At 43.0% G+C, this 15,481-nt stretch overlaps 1 protein-coding gene across 10 annotated transcripts in view; it reads left to right on the top strand.

Annotated features, from left to right (window-relative positions):
• Positions 1-298: 298 nt before the first annotated feature.
• ADD1 (adducin 1) overlaps positions 299-15,481 on the top strand; it is an 86,983-nt gene continuing 71,800 nt past the window's right edge. For 5 of the 10 annotated variants that reach the window (XM_030314323.1, XM_030314322.1, XM_030314327.1 and 2 more), the window contains exon 1: positions 301-466. The gene's annotated coding sequence lies outside the window, so the exon portion shown is untranslated. Of the gene's footprint in view, positions 467-15,481 lie in introns of all 10 variants that reach the window. The other 5 variants (XM_030314320.1, XM_030314321.1, XM_030314325.1 and 2 more) reach the window with 2 other exon arrangements.

Here is a 15,481-nt window from a genome sequence, read left to right as displayed (position 1 = left end):
GCCCACGCACCTGCCCAGCCGGCAGGTAGCTGGGACCCTCCCCTGCGCGTAGGGGGCGGGCTGGGTCGCAGCCCGTGGGGCCTCTGGGATCCGCGACGGCCGCAGGCGGGGCCTCCGCCCTTACCCTCCCCCTCCAGCGCGAGCCCCGCCCCCTCCGCAAGGCCCGCCTCACGGTCAGCCAATCGCAGGAAGATATGCTGGGCGGTGCGGCGCGGGATGGACCTATGGGGTAGCGCGTTGTTGGGCTGCGGTGCCGCAGGCCGCACCCAGCTCCGGCGGCGGGGGCAGCGCCAGGGGCTGAGGGGGCGGAGAGGCCGGGCCGGCCGGAGCTGCGGGCTGGGGTGAGCGCGGCGGATAGGGGGCGGAGCTCGAGCCCCAGCCCGAGCCCCAGCCCGAGCCGGAGCCGACGAGCGGCGGCCGCACTCGGACCTGGGAGCCGGTGCGCTGCCTGCGATTCGCCCCTGAGGTGAGGCCCGCTCGCAGGGGCGGCGGCGGGGCCCAGAGCGCGGCGGAGGGGCCCGGGAGCTGCAGGCCGGGCCGCGGGGCCTGCGGCGCGGGAGGCCCGGTGGAGGCGGGCGGCCCGCGGGGGCCTCCGCGGAGTGTGGGGGGCTGCGCCGGGCGGGGCGTTGGCGGGTCTCCAGTCGGGCGCCGGGGCGCGCTGGGAGGGGTCCCCGCGGTGCGGTCGTCAGCGGTGACCGGGTGCGGAGGGGACGGCGCTCTGCACATCCCTGGCCACTCGGACTGCTCCGTGGGAGCGCCCCGGGAGCTCGCCGTGGGCTGGTTGGTGGGCGTCGGGGGTCCGCGAGGAAGAGGAGGCGCGGGACCCGGCGCTGGGTCGGCGGGTGCTCGCGACGGCCCCGTCTGTGGCCTGCAGCGCCGACGGCTCGGGGCTTGGGCACGGTCGCGAGCATCCGGTGCTGCCTGTGGGCTCTGGTGTTTTCACAGACGACGGGGTGTGCCAGCCCAACCTGCCTGCAGATGGGAGTTACTGAGGGGCTGGCGGTCATCTTCCTCCCTCTCTGTGCTTGGTTTTCGTTTGTTCTGGGGAGGTTGCAGAGGGCTTCTGCCTTTAACGATAACGTTTGTACCCTTGCAATTACGGCTCAGGGTATTTTGTAGGTGATTTGTGTTCAACTCTTGCACATCTACCTTGAAATAAATATTTTGGTTAACCGGAAACTGCTGGTGGTGTGATCATATAATTTTATGCCTAAATGACATAAGGCAACTGTTAAATTCCTAAGGATAAAAACACGTGTAATAGCTGCATGTATTGCTGGTAAGTTATTACGGAAAGATTTTTTTTTTTTTATATGTGTGAAAAACGCGTTGAAATCTTAATGGGGATTAGAAATAGGCTCGGTCCACTCTGTCTCCTTTGCAAAACCACAATAGAGGCCTCCAGTGAAAGCGAGTGCGTGTGGAGGAGTAAGAGTTCAGGCACCAGAGCGGGGAGGGCGTATCTGGCCAGGAGCGTGAATTGTATCAGGGTGAGATTGTAAAATTCAGCCTTCAATTAATGGGCCGATGCTAGCAATGTAGAAGTTATTTTTTAAAATCCAAAATTTTAATACATTCCTCCAATCTGACGGTGAGATTGTAAAATTCAGCCTTCAATTAATGGGCCGATGCTAGCAATGTAGAAGTTATTTTTTAAAATCCAAAATTTTAATACATTCCTCCAATCTGACTGTGAGATTGTAAAATTCAGCCTTCAATTAATGGGCCGATGCTAGCAATGTAGAAGTTATTTCTTAAAATCCAAAATTTTAATACATTCCTCCAATCTGACTGTGGGGGAAGCTAGAAGAGTAAAGGCTTTTTTTTTTTTTTTTTAAGTTTATTTATTTATTTTTGAGAGAGAAAGAGCAAGCAGGGGAGGGGCAGAGAGAGAGAGAATCCCAAGCGGACTCTGCACTGTCAGCGCGGAGCCGGATGCCGAGCTTGAACTCGTGGACTGTAAGATCATGACTTGAGCTTGGAACCGAGAGTCTGATGCTTAACTGAGCCGCCCAGGTGCCCCCGTAAAGGTGTTTTTAAAGGAAGTGTATGGTTTTGGCAGTCAGAACTGCTTTTCAGAGTTTTGATGTGGTTTGCAGCAGGGCAGCTGGTATGGTTTGTCTTTACTGCTTGTCGGTATGTTTAGATTTCAGTCACAGAGGCTCACTGCATGCCCTGAATGTAAATTCTACCCAGTTTCCAAAAGGTGGGATAGTTTTCTCTCTGAAAGTTAATTTGTACAGCCGGCCGTTTTCTCCTTTAACTCTTTGGCATTATCTGGTACTGATAAGGTTATGTTTGGTGTTCAGCTTTGTGTTGCAGACTTTACCATAAAGGCTGTTTCTGCAGATAATAGCTCCCAGTTAGTTCTTTCAAGTAGTCGCTGTATTGTCAGAAGAGTAAATACCGAAGTGCCTTAAAAGATACTTTAAAAAATATTGTTAAAAAAACACATATCCGACCAGTGTTAAAATTTACCTTGATTGACTCAATTTTTAACGGTTTGACAATTAATAAGAAAGATGTTTTTATTATATGAAACTTAAAGTGTAAATTGACTTATTTATTTTACATCTTTAATTGTTCTCATGCATGTGTAGAGAGAATGGTGTAGTAATTCCCTGCTTACCCTTATCCAACTTAAACAGGTGTTAATAGCCAGTCTTTTTATTTTTTTTTAAGTTTATTATTTTTTGAGAGAGGGAGGGAGGGGCAGAGAGAGAGAGAGAGAGAGAGAGAGAGGATCCCAAGCAGGCTCCATACTGTCAGCATGGAACCCGATGCAGGATCTCTTGAACCGTGAGATCATGACCTGAGTCGAAATCAAGAGTTGGATGCTTAACCAACCGAGGCACCCAGGCACCCCAGTCTTTTTAGAGAGAGCACAAGTGAGGGAGGGAGAATCCCAAGCAGGCTCTGAGCTGTCAGTGCAGAGCCCAATGCCAGGCGGGGCTCCATCTCACAAACCATGAGGTCATGACCTGAGCTGAGATCCAGAGTTGGACGCTGAACTGACTGAGCCACCCGGGTGCCCCTAGCCAGTCTTTATCTGTATCCCCTCAGACCCAGATTTCGTGTCATTTTAACTTAAATATTTCAGTATGTGTATTTACATATCTTTTTAAAAAAGATAAACCTAAGTACCACCATCACAGAACATGAATAATTTCTCATCCACCTTCACATACCCAACCAATGTTAAAATTTTCTTGTCTTACAGTTTTTTAATAACAGTTTTAATGAGGATCCAAATGCTATTTATACATTGTGACTTGTTTTAATTTATAGATTCCCCCTCCATCTTTTGTCTTCTTTTGTAATTTATTTGATGAAACTCAGCGAGTGGTTTGTCCTGGGGAGTTATATCCAGTCTGGATTTTATTCTGTATTGTAGTTTAACTACACAGAATTGATTGTAAACCGGTAGGTAAATCAAAAGGTGTGATCAGATTCAGGATTTATTTTTGGCAAAAAAGACTTCAGTAGGTTAGTAGGCAGATTATGATTAGTGGTCTTGTTAGCAACCCTCGATGCTCAATGCCTGGAGTCATTATTTTATTAGGCTTTGGAAAATGTTATTTTAATCCTATAATTTCATCATTTATTAACTGGAATGCTTCTATAAAGAGAAATGTTTCCTCTGTAATTTGGTTACCCTGAATTTTAGCTCTTTTGGGAAGAGTAGGATAAATGCTTAATTCCTCTCCATTATTTACTAGTTCTCAAAATGAGTTGGAATCCTCTAAAAGTTGCCAGTGAATTGTGCATGCTTGTGTCATTGTCACCGGTGTCAATGGTGTGTCATCGGTGTCACTCACCGATACTTGATATTTGATATGGTTCAATCCATTGTAGACATTGTCTTTATTGATGCTGAGATTGTCTAATCTTTGTCCAATAGGAATCTATTCAGTTTGGCTCCTAAATCCTTTAAACAGGACTCTCAAGTCTTTGATCTTCATTCTAGTGTGACACACCCCACCAGGCTCATCTTGTACATTTCTTTCCCAAGCCCTGGAATCATCCATTTTTTTCAAGGGGCCTTGGTTTCTTTTAATGAAAAACAGTGTTTAGGAATGACAGTCTGTGTCCTGGGGTAGTTCTGTGCTATTGGGTTGGGTCACTGTTTTTAGGTCTTTTCAGTGCACAGATCACAGGTTACTGTACAGAGACCTACTTAACCTTCTGGATCTTACACCTGTATCTTTTTTTCTTCCAAGAGAAACAGCTTGATTTGAACTACTCACTGTTTCATCCCACACCATACACATCTGAGTCTCAGAAGAAGAATACTAAAACTGCTATCGACTAATAAAATTTGAGTTGTTTTGCATCCCTGTGAGGGATATAAAGTCAAATTACTGTGTTTTAAAGTCACTTAAAGGGGTGCCCGGGGGGCTCAGTTGGGTGAGCATTTGACTTTTGGTTTCAGCTCAGGTCATGATCTCATGGGTTCGTGGGTTCAGGCCCCACATTGGGCTCTGCGCTGACTGTGTGGAGCCTGCTTGGGATCCTCTCTCTTCCTCTCTCTCTGCCCTTTCCCCCTCCCCCCAACAAATAAGTAAACTTAAAAAAGTTGCTTAGAATAGTTACTCTGATTTTGTTACTACTCGGTGCATAGTTTTTTTTTTTTTTTCTTTCAATATTTAGGGATTGCTTTTTAAAAATTTTATTTTATAATGACATAAAATATTAAAAGTCTTTCAAAATCAAACGTATGAAACAAGGTATAGGCAAAGAAGCTTCTTTTTGTCCCTTCATTTTCACCTATCCTCTCTTCCCTATAGATAACCTTTGTACATTTTAATTTTATGGTTATATTCATACCTCCTCTTTATTAGATGGATAGTAATATATACACATTATCTCATGGTGCTTTAAAAGGCCTCTTTTAGTTGTGGTGAAATACATATAACATAAAATTTACCATCTTAACCATTTGTAAATGTACAGTTTCTGGTATATACATTCGTGTTGTTGTACAGCCATCACTACCATCCATCCTAGACCTCATTCATCTTGTAAAACTAGAACTCTGTGCCCATAAGTCAATATCCCCACCTTCTCCCTTGCCCTCAGCCCATCTTCTGTTCTTTCTGTCTCTATGATTTTATCTACTCTAGATACCTCGTATAAGTGGAATCATGCAGTATTTGTCCTTTTGTGACTGGCTGACTTCACTCAGCATAATGTCCTTCAGGTTCATCCATTTGGTGGCAGGTGGCAAGATGTCTTTCCTTTTGAAGACTGAATAATACTCCATTATGCAGATATACCACATGAGTGCTTTTTAATGAATACTTAACTTAAAAATCTTATCCATTAATGGCTTTTTCCCCCTTATACTATGAGTTAATGAGAATTCTCTGGTACATTTTAAATTATCAGATTGGAAGGAAATACTTCTCATAGGTTTGATTTCATACTCAGAAATTCAGTTGACTAGACTTTAGTCTTTCTTTGGTGGTTGACAGCTACAGATATTAAAGACTTCAGTTTTGTATTTTTCTTTTTCTTTTTAATAGCTGCCATTTCAGCTCCTCAATTACAGCAGTACTGTTTTATGTTGGTTTTTTGCAAAGTCCATTTCTGAGAGAATCATCTAACTCATATTGACACACGAGTCCATTATTAATTGATTTGTTAACATTACATTGTAGTAATCTGTGTTTCTGGTCTTACCTATTGTTCTCTCACCTATTATCTACATACATGTTCCCTGAACTCTGAGATATTTAAGCTTTAAAGTCTAAAATATTAGGCCTATAGATTTTAAGGGGGTGAAAAACAGTTCCTATAGCTGTAGTTATTAATGCTCTTTTGCTAACATCAGTTTTGTCAATTATGCTTCCATCATGCATTCTGAACCAGTCCTGTCCCATCTCTGCTATCACCACCTGGGGCCCAGCAGCCGTCACATCTCCCTTGGACCAGCACAGCAGCCTCCGGCTGGTTTCCCTGCATCCTTCCTACCCATTTTCCACATTTCAGCCAGGGTGATTTATTCATGTAATATAAATTAGATCGTGGTCTGTCTTGCTTGCAACCTTTCAAAGATTGATAAAAGTGGTTGCCTTTAGGGACAGGGAACTGTGGCTGAGGGATGGCATGGGAGGGAGAATTACTCTTGATGGGATAAGTTTATATATCTTTGGATATATGTTTTAGTTCATGTAGTTGGATTATGTACTCAGAATAAAATAAGTCATCTTACAGACAAAAACCCAGTGACTTCCCATTTATATTTAACGACATAATCCAGATTTCTTAACATGATCTCCGAGCTCACTTTCTGTCATTCTTCTGCTTGCGCATTTATCCTGCATTTACAGTGATTTTCCTGGAGGCCTGCTCTTCCCATTTAGGGAATCGCACATTGATCTCTTTGCTTAGAGTGAACACTTTCATACCACTCTGCATGGCCAGCTCCTTCTCTTTTAGTCCCCTGCATAAAAGTCCCTTAAAGAGACTCTCCCTATCCTGCCTCCCTCTTTCAAGTAGGTTTCCCCTGTTACTAACTCAGACATTTCTTGTGTCCTTCAATTTTAATGATTTGTTTATTTACTCATGTTTTTTTTTTTTCCCGTAGCAAGCATACTTTATGAAGGCAGAGAGCATATTTATTTGCTGTTTAAGCTGGCCCCTTTGTGTTTTTGCTAGAACGAGTTCTGAGTCACAGACTAGACCATGACACCTCATTTCTTAGAGCTTTTCATCAATTCTGCCTGGTCCGTAAATCCAGAGCTCCTGGACCCGGCTTTCAAGGCTTGGCCTCTTCCCATATATATCTCCAGTTTTATCTCTTACAGCACCTTGGTTTTGCTTCCCACAGTGCTCTGAGCATGGTAACCAGGCACACAGTAGGTGCCCAGTAAATATTTGTGGAATGAGTGATTTAAGATTCAGTCTCTTTAAGTCTTTGGGAAATTAAGTCACACTCTTAAGACAATGATAGCTAAAAACATAAGGTCGTAAAGCTTCAGGGAAGGCTACATAAAGAAGGTAGAGTTTAAACTCACCCTTGAGAGCTGGGTACGGTGGGTAAAGGGAAAATACCATTCTGTGAAGGAGAAATGGGAAGTTTCTTAAGATTAAATTTTTTGTTACCATGTTTTATGGCTGTGGTTTAAACACACATGCAGGAATCCCATCTAGACCTGCTGAACTCCAACCTTGGACCAGGTGATTCAGATGTATTCCCCAGAACAGTGGTCCCCCTTTCAGTGAGTGTTGAGTGGGCCCAAGACGACCATTCTGTGCAGGTGGTGTTTCTTCCACATTGGGTGTGTGTGTCATGTGAAGTGCCTCTGGATTTTCTGCTGAGGTTTGTCCTTCTCTCTGTTTAAATGATTGTTGAAAACCAGGGATATGCTTTCAATTAGCAAGACAGAATTTCTAAAATTGAGTTTGTAAACTAGAATTTTCATCTTTTTAAGTACCTGCTATAGGCCAGGCGTTGTGCTTTTATGTAATAGCTCATTTAATCCTTACAACAATCCTGTTCAGTGCTCATGAGATTATCTATGAAAACACTAAGGGAGTGTAGATGATTGCCAAGGTCAGACAGTTAGGTGGTGGAGCTGGGATTCAGACCAAGGGTGCCTGAGTCCACAGACGATGCTCTTAACCACCAGGCTGTGCTGCCTTCCTTCTGTATACTCAGTGCTGACACTGTAGGCAGCTGATTATAACTGTTGGTCCTGGTCTTCCCCGTGAGAGCAAGGGCTGTGCCTCACTACTGCTGTCTTTGAGTCCACAATGCCTGGCACAGAGTAGGTCCTCAAGAAATAGTTGTTGCGTTAGCGATCTTCAGTTATTTTTTAAAAGCTAAGTTGTGAGGAGTAACGTTCATGGCAGATTGTTAAAAGTGGTGTGGGTCATCTTGTTCCCTTAAAGCAGTGGCAAATTCTCTGTAAAGGGCCAGATAATAGGTATTTCAGGCTTTGAGAGTTGTAGGGTCTCTGTTGCAACTATTGAGCTCTGCTGTTGTTGCAGGAAGCAGCCACAGGCAATATGCAAATGAATGTGCATGACTGTTCCAATAAAACCTTCTTTATGGATGCTGAAATCTGAATTGATTTGCATGTCTATCATCTGTTATTATTTATGTTTAATATCATTTTTTCAACCTTTAAATATTAATCTTAACTTGTGGCCCTTATAAAAACATCTGGCTGGGTCAGGGGTGGGGGGGGAATCATGACTTGCTGATTTCTGGCCAGGGTCTAAGTTTTATCATTGGATCGAACTAGACCTCTCTCCTGAACCAAATTGTTTTGTCTGCTAGTGGCCTGTGTTTTGTTGCATCCATTAAGGAACTGTGTATGAGAAACACTGTTCTGAAATACCATGTCGTATTGGGCATAGGGCAGTTGTTGGGGGCCTGTTCGTTATAATAAGTGGAAAAAAGACTGTTGTTTGTTTTCATGAAGAAATCTGCTTTACTTTCTTTGAATAGAATTCTCCGTTTTATTATTCTATCTGTGTTCCAGAATGAACTTTTGTATTTTACGTTTTCCCTTTAATATATTTCAATTGTACTTCAATAGAAAGAGCTATTTGGAATTAGAAAGACCTGGTTACACCTCACTGTGTAATTTTCTATGCCAAATTAACCCCTTGTTTCCTGTATTGTAAAACAGGAGCTATTTCCTACTTCATTTGGCATATTTATGGGGATTAGATATAACGTAAGTGAACTGGTAGCATTATACCTGGCCCACAGGTTGCAGTAAATTCTCTTAGATGAACTCCCAACAAATATTGATCTCCTGCCTTTTGGGTGTATGTGCTAAGAAAGCAGATGTTTGGTATATTACATCTAAGAAAATGTAATCCTTGCAATTCAAAGGTGGTATTGCCATAGAAGTTTGCTACACAGAGGTGTGTAGATTTGAGCCAGAAGACTTGGAACTTGAAACCGTTGGGCTCAACCCTTTTAATTTTTACTTTTTCAAAAGGTATTGCTTCACTGGGTTTTTACTTGCAACATTTCCTGCAAGAAATCTGCTGTCATCCTAAGTGACATGTCCTTTTTTACGGCTGCTTTAAAAATTTTTCCCTGTTACTGGTTTTGAGCAGTCGTATTTTGATGTGCTTTGTGTACATGGTTTTGTGCCTGTGGGGTACATTGAGCTTTTTTTCTTGGATCTTTGGGTTTGTAGTGTTCATCACGTTTGGGAAAATCTTGGCCATTATTTTTCACACTTTTTTCTGTTCCTTCTCCACGTTGTCTGCTTTGAGGGCTCCAATCCCATGCATGTTACACCATTAAAAGTTATCCCACAGCTCAGTGATGCCCTTTTATTCGATTGTCTTTTCTCTGTAGGTTTCATTTTGGATAGTTTTTATTACTGTATCTTCACATTCACTAATTTTTCTTCTGCAGTGTTTAATCCACCGTTAGTCTCGTTCAATGTAATTTTTCATCTTACGCATTGTAGCTTTCATCTTTATTTTTATTTTATTTTTAATTTTTTTTTAATGTTTATTTATTTTTGAGACAGAGAGAGACACAGCATGAATGGGGGAGGGGCAGAGAGAGAGGGAGACACAGAATCGGAAGCAGGCTCCAGGCTCTGAGCCATCAGCCCAGAGCCCGATGCGGGGCTCGAACTCCCAAACCGTGAGATCGTGACCTGAGCTGAAGTCGGACGCTCAACTGACTGAGCCACCCAGGCGCCCCTCATCTTTATTTTTATTTTTTACTTTTGTACATATATATTTTGAATATAATTTATTGTCAAGTTAGCTAACATACAGTGTATGTATACGGTGTATACAGTGTGCTCTTAGCTCTTCCTCTTAAATTCCCATGATTCATTGCTTACATACAACACCCAGTGTTCATCCCGACTAGTGCCCTCCTCGGTGTCCATCACCCATTTTCTCCTCTCCCCTCCCCACCCCCCATCAGCCCTCAGTTTGTTCTCTTTATTTAAGAGTCTTTTATGGTTTGCCTCCCTCTCTGTTTATAACTTATTTTTCCGTTCCCTTCCCCAATGGTCTTCTGTTAACTTTCTCAAATTCTACATATGAATGAAAACATGATATCTGTCTTTCTCTGACTGAATTATTTCACGTAGTGTAATACCCTCCAGTTCCATCCACATTGTTGCAAATTGCAAGATTTCATTCTTTCTCATTGCCAAGTAATAGTCCATTGTATATATGAACCACATCTTCTTTATCCATTCATCATTTGATGGACATTTGGGCTCTTTCCATAATTTGGCTATTGTTGATAGCACTGCTGTAAACATTGGGGTACATGTGCCCCTATGAATCAGTACTCCTAGATCCTTGTGGCTTTCATCTTTAGAAGTTCTGTTTGTATCATGGGACCCTGGGTGGCTCAGTCGGTTAATCGTCCAACTTTGGCTCAGGTTATGATTTCACAGTTTGTGAGTTCGAGCCCCACTTTAAACTCTGTGCTGGCAGCCCGGAGCCTGGAGCCTGCTTCAGATTCTGTGTCTACCACTCTCTCTGCCCCTCCCCTGCTCGTGCTCTGTCTCTGTCTCTCTCTCAAAAATAAGTAACATTAAATTAAAAAGTTCTATTTGCATCATTTTAATTTTTTATTTTATTTTATCTATTATTAAAAAATTTTTAAGTTTATTTGAGAGAGAGAGAGAGAGAGAGAGAGAGAGAGCGAGCGAGCACGAGCAGGGGAGGAGCAGAGAGACAGAGAGAGAGAGAGGGAGAGTATCCCAAGCAGACTCCATGCTCAGTGTAGAACCTGACGAGGCACTCAATCCCACAACTGTGAGATCTTGACCTGAGCCGAAATCGAGTCGGATGCTCAACCGGCTGAGCCACCCAGGTGCCCTTATTTGTATTTTTATATCTTCCAATTCTCTACTTAAGATTTTGAAAATACAGAATATAGTTTTACCAACTGTTTTAATGATCTTGTCTGCTAATTTTAACTTATCTTTCAGTTCTGGGTGAGTTTTGATTATTTTCTCAATATGGGTTATATTTTCCTGTTCTTTGCTTGTTGGGTAATTTTTTATTAGATACCAGGCATTGTAAATTTTACATTGTTGTGTTATGAAGAGTTATTTTTTCCTATAAATATTCTTGAAGATTGTTCTGTTATGTCAGCAGCAGGACTTTAAAATTTTTCTCGGTGGAAAATTGGTGAATTACAACATTTTCTTTTTCTTTTTATATAGGTTAAGTTCATAGCCTTCTTGAGAATCTAAATTCACTAAAAAATACCTACTTACTTGTGAACTTGTGATATCCTACATGTCGTTTTGTTTTTATTTTCCTCCACACTTTGCGAAGCTATTTTGGCAAGTGGAAGGGATGTCCTTTTTTGAATTCCCTATTTTTTAAGGTTTTTAAAACTGAATCTAAGATTTGGTTAGTAACAGTAAATATGTTAATACCCCCTTAGTTTGGTCAGTGCTTACTGGCAATCACACGTCTCCTTAAAATAGTTAGGAATCTTAACATAGCATAATATTAAATTTTAACAGAACTGTTTAATAGTTAATGCTTATTCTGACCTACATGCAGGAAACTTGAATTGGAAGGAATGAAGGGGAACAAGTTTACTTCATTTTACCCTTTGAGCTTTATTCCAGAAGTATCTTTTTTTTTTTTTTTTTTCCAACGTTTATTTATTTTTGGGACAGAGAGAGACAGAGCATGAACGGGGGAGGGGCAGAGAGAGAGGGAGACACAGAATCGGAAACAGGTTCCAGGCTCTGAGCCATCAGCCCAGAGCCCGACGCGGGGCTCGAACTCACGGACCGCGAGATCGTGACCTGGCTGAAGTCGGACGCTTAACCGACTGCGCCACCCAGGCGCCCCCAGAAGTATCTTTTTAAAGTACATTAGTTATGACTAATGTACGTTGTTTCTGACAGTTGTTAGTTTATAAGTGTTCAGTGTATTTTGACAAGGCTTTTTTTTTTAATGAGTTTATGCTATATAGGAAAAAGCTGGCATTTTATTTTTTTTAAATTTTTTTTAATGTTTATTTATTTCTGAGGCAGAGAGAGACAGAGCATGAGTGGGGGAGGGTCAGAGAGAGAGGGAGACACAGAATCAGAAGCAGGTTCCAGGCTCCAAGCTGTCAGCACAGAGCCCAATGCGGGGCTCGAACTCACAAACTGTGAGATCATGACCTGAGCCGAAGTCGGTCGCTCAACCGACTGAGCCACCCAGGCGCCCCAAAAGCTGGCATTTTAAATACAGTAGGACTAGAGTCTGTAGGACACTTATCTTTTAACAGTGCCTTGAGAACCCTCTCTGCCAGGATAAAATAACAACAGTAATTTTTAAAAATGTTATTTTGCAAGCACATTTTCTGTTCCATGTTAACTTGTATATCAGTCCCATCTCTTCATATATACTTACTGAGCACCTCTTACGTGTTGGGTATTTTTATAGGCACAGTGGACAGACACATTCCCCCTCTTGGGAACTTCTATTCTAGAATGAGACATAAGGAATGAATGTTACATTAGGTAGTAGTAACTGCTGTGAAGACTGGAGGCATGGGGAAATAGAGGATGATGGCAGCAGGATCTATTTTAGATGGAGGACGGAGTTGACTGAGGAGGTGCCATTTGATCAGAGCTCCAATCTCTGTATGTCTGGGAGCAGGTGTTCGGGCAGTGGGAGTGGAGCTCCATCTCACCACACGGTGTTTTTTGTTGCCTGTCGGTGGCAGATACCGACCAGGGCAGGCCACGTGGGCTAGGTGTCACAGCTAGGCCGTGAGCTCGAGGAGACGGAGCAGATGGTGAAGGTCGGTTTCTCGTATCTGCCTAATGCCTGACGCTGGGAAGTGTAGGTATGAAATGGATTTTTTTTTTGGAGCCCATCTAATAACAGCAACAGTGAAATTACTAATGTTACTATTATAGTAGTGTCATGATTCTATAATCGTTAAATTACAGCAGTAGCCACAGGTAATTTTTTATTGAGCACTGTGTGGGAAGTACTGTTGTTATCCCGCTTTGAAGATGAGGAAGCTGTTAAGTAACTTGCCTGAGATCACACAGCCAGAAGGGTGGTTGGCACACAGACCTCCTTTAGAGGTGCCTGGCTGGCTCAGTAAGTACAGTGTGCGACTTGATCTCGGGGCCATGGGTTCAGGCTCCGTTGGGCATGGAGCTCGCTTAAAGCAAACAAACAAGGAACAGGTTGCAGAAAATTTAATAAACTGTATGAGAAAAAAATTAGAAATAGCTACACCTGGTGATATTGATCTTGCTCTGCCTTCATACATCTCAGAGAATGCCCAATGTCAGCACACAGAAATCTATTTCGTTCTCCTTAAGTCTCACGCATCCTATTTTACAAGTAGACTGTCATTTAATCACTGCCGTATTGATTGATGTTTGTTTTCTGAATCTTGCCGTTATAAAATGTTTCAGTTAGTATTCTCGCATCTCCATCTTTGGGCACTCTGAAGTATATTTATAGGGATATTCCGAGGAGTGAATTGCCTGGCCCAAGGATATTTGCGCTTTGGCTTCCATAGCTGTTCCCAAATTTTGCTTCTTAGAAGTTACACCAACTTATGCTCCCACTAGCGGTATGTTTCCCCCAAATAAAGTGTTTCCACATAACTAACTTACACAGTTATTGTAAGGTACCTGGTACCTAGCAGGCTGTCAGTAAATGGCTGTTACATATTACTCATGTAATTATGAACCTTTGTTTCTGAACTGTATTACCAGAAATACCGTAAGCCTAGCAACTGTTTCAGGAGGTTGGGAAAGAGAAGTTATACAACTGGCCATAGTACTTTGTGCCCCCTAGATATTGTCACCTGTATCAGAACAAATTAGCTCTGCATCCAGCCCCCAGAGGCTGATGTCATGATGGAACCCGCAGGCACGTGCAGGCTTGCACCAGGCCCCCGGCTGCCCGCAGGGACAGGACTCAGTAGGTATCTATTCCTTGTGTGCCTACACGGTGCCCTGCAGTGGCAGCTTTTGCAGTCTGCACGGGGTAGAGAAGGCCATCACTTGAGGGGGCTTTTAGAATACCCTGTCCTAAGCACTTTGTTTGCTCTTCCCTTCTCTTACTCTGAAAGGCTCAATGTAAATTTGCCTTATGGATGGACTTAGAATGACTTGTATCTACAATTACGGTTCCTCTCATCTGCTTGCTCTTGCGAAATTCCCTGCAGGGGAGATGGAGCAGTGTAGGGTGTGAAGGAGCCTGTTTTCAGCTGGAAGGTGTGGGTTTACTGCTGGTTAACTGAGAGTGATTGAGCAGTAGGTGAAAAAGTCACTTTACTGCTCTGAGCCTCAGTTTTCTCCATCACAAAATGAAGCAGTTTTAAGATGCAAAAGAGAGGGGCACCTAGTTGGCTCATTCAGTGAAGCATCTGACTTTGGCTAAGGTCATGATCTCACGGTTCGTGAGTTCGAGCCCCACATCGGGCTATGTGCTGACAGCTCAGAACCTGGCGCCTGCTTCTGATTCTGTCTCCCTCTCTGCCCCTCCCCCACTCACACTCTGTCTCTCTCTCTCTGTCTCTCTCTCTCAAAAATAAATGAACATTAAAAAAAAAGATATAAAGGAGAGAATGTTATTAAAACACTTTGAAAATGCAAATGCCATGTGAAAACATCCGTCCACACAAAAGCTGGTGCACGAACGTTCACAGCAGTGTAATTCTTAATAGCTAAAAGATAGGAACAACCCCAAACGTCTGTGAACTGATAGATGATACACAAAATGTGGTATATCCATGCAGTGGAGCAGTATTTGGCAACAATAAAGAATGAAGTGTTGATACATGCTTCACATGGACAAACTTGGAAAACCTTATGCTAAGCCAAAGAGAAACAGGGAAGAGGACGGAGTACGAGTGGGGAGAGTGGGGAGAGCCTGCGAGAGACTGTGTGTGTGGGGGGTTTCTTCTTGGGTGTGGAACATGTTACAAAATTAGATTGTGATGAAGGTTGCAATCTCTGTGAATAAACGAGAAACTGCTGAACTGCACACTTTAATTGGGTGAATTTTATGGTATCTCAGTCCAACCGTAAACCTGCAAATGCTGCATTAGGAGCTCAGGCTCACTGCAGCGAGTCCGTGGTCGACTGTTGGTGTAGCACCCGGGATTAGGGAGATGGTGTCAGGATGCAGTGCCAGCTTTGCTGCTCAGAGCGTGTGGCCCTGGATCAAGTTGGTGAAGTTCTCTGAACTCCTTTTCCTTTCTGTAGGAGTAGTAACACTAACAGTCCCGTCTAACTAGAAAGTCTAACTAGAAAGCGTCGTGGGGCCGCAGGGAGAACTTGTGACTGCCTGTGGTGCACAGGTGTGCTGTCCGTGTGCGCTTTCCCTTTCTTTCCTCTTTTCCAGTGTATAGAGTAGTTCTAACAGATCTGTTTTAAAGTATATTTTATTTTTTCTTGGTGGATAATTTCCATTTGTATTGCTTTATAATGCACTAGGATGAAGTAGAATCCTCATAGACTAGGGAGACGTGGATGCTAATAGTGAA

This window comes from Lynx canadensis, chromosome B1 (genome assembly GCF_007474595.2).
Source record: "Lynx canadensis isolate LIC74 chromosome B1, mLynCan4.pri.v2, whole genome shotgun sequence".
Taxonomy (NCBI): domain Eukaryota; kingdom Metazoa; phylum Chordata; class Mammalia; order Carnivora; family Felidae; genus Lynx; species Lynx canadensis.
This window is presented reverse-complemented; position numbering and strand designations above follow the sequence as displayed.